Source organism: Orycteropus afer, unplaced genomic scaffold, assembly GCF_000298275.1.
Source record: "Orycteropus afer afer isolate SDZICR_OR568_19922 unplaced genomic scaffold, OryAfe1.0 scaffold00684, whole genome shotgun sequence".
Lineage (NCBI taxonomy): Eukaryota > Metazoa > Chordata > Mammalia > Tubulidentata > Orycteropodidae > Orycteropus > Orycteropus afer.
In genome coordinates this window covers 445,953-447,594 of record NW_006922271.1, presented here as the reverse complement: position 1 = coordinate 447,594, position 1,642 = coordinate 445,953, and the positions used below count along the sequence as shown (strand labels likewise).

Below are 1,642 nucleotides of genomic sequence, written 5' to 3'. Positions count from 1 at the left end.
GGGGGGGGGAATAATAACAAATATAAAGATGTAAAAAAAGCCACTGGTTTCACCAATATTCCATGTGTTGAATGGAAACGAGATAGGATGATGGTTAATTGTGAATTCTAACTTTTCCTTCAAGCATTTCTAGAGATTATTAAACTGATGAACGTTGCATTCCCCCAAATACCTCAGGAAAGAACAACTGCCAAATCCCTATGCACCAAGATGTTGTTTAAGGAAAATCAATAAGGATGGGATAAAATCCACACAAGGGCACAATGGTTTAGCTAGGCTTTGCCTAAATAGTTGGCGAGCTTGCCACAAATGTACAAGGATGAAGTTCTCCATTCCAAGACTAAAAAAAAAAAAAAAAAGATAATGATAGGTGGCTAGTGACTCAAATGACAGATGATGGGACTTCAAAGCAATAGGTAACTGTTGTTGTTATAGTTAGTTGTTGCAATAGGTTGTTGTTAGCTGCCTTCATAGCAACTCCATATACAACAGAGTGAAACATTGCCCGGTCTTGAACCATCTTCACAATCATTGATATGCTTGAGTCCATTGCTGTAGCCACTACATATTTTCAGTGTCTTTCAACTCGGAGGGTCCATCTTCCAGCACTATATTGGCAACATTCTGTTGTAATCCATAGCATTTTTTTAATAGGCTAGTTTATAGGAAGGACATGATACACTTTCATGCCCAACAACCTTTGTAATTATTTATATTAAATACAACGAGGAGCAATAAAGATGTGATCATATCTTAATTATTCCTTTCTAGAATATTTTAAATAATTTTCAAAACTATTTTCTATTTTGGCCTTGAGTCTTAAAGAAAAAAGTTATATTTAAGAATTCTTCTCCTTGTGTCAATATAACTTAAAAGTAGAGCGTCAGTTTTGCTATATTCAGTTCTTGCAAGGAAGAAAAACTCCAAAATTATGTATAATAGCCTCGATAAATCTTCATTCATACAAATATGATAAAATCCTTGAAGAAAATAAGAAACAAGTGAGGTTTATCTGAATTGAAAACGGGCATCTGTTTATTGGCTCAGTTGTACAGTAGAATGACTGAAGAATATTTTGATAAATTGCAACAATGCATAATGAAAATATTAATATTTTAAGTTTTGATTAAGTATTAATTTTCAGTAAAATTGCATAATTATTCTTATATCCTGGCAAGGTATGTTTTCATTGCAAAAGTGTGCTGTATGGCTTGGACAGGGCTTTAGACAAATACTGATTTTAATAGTAGTCATTCATAATTTGCATGAATTGTGAATTCAGCAAACTTTAGTGTTAATCTTTCAACATAATTCATTACTATAAGTTGACCATGATTACAACATGTTATTTTATATAATTCTATTGACTATTATTTTTGTTCTATCTTGTTTCCACCTTTCAAAGTTAGTCATTACTAATAATATTGCCTTATTTATTCACTACTTAGATATTCTCATATACTTCTGAATTTCCCTGTTCTTTACAGCTTTTTGTATACTATTCATCAGTTCCAATTTTTTGTTTACTAATATCCATCATCTTTGTTATATGTACTGTTCAAACTATATACTTAGGCTTTTAATATCAATGACTATATTTTTCATTTTTGGTTCTACTAGTTTTTCATAAAGCAATCTTTAT

At 31.2% G+C, this 1,642-nt stretch overlaps 1 protein-coding gene across 1 annotated transcript in view; it reads right to left on the bottom strand.

Annotated features, from left to right (window-relative positions):
- LOC103210983 overlaps positions 1-1,642 on the bottom strand; it is a 652,718-nt gene that overhangs the window by 286,719 nt on the left and 364,357 nt on the right. The window lies entirely within an intron of this gene.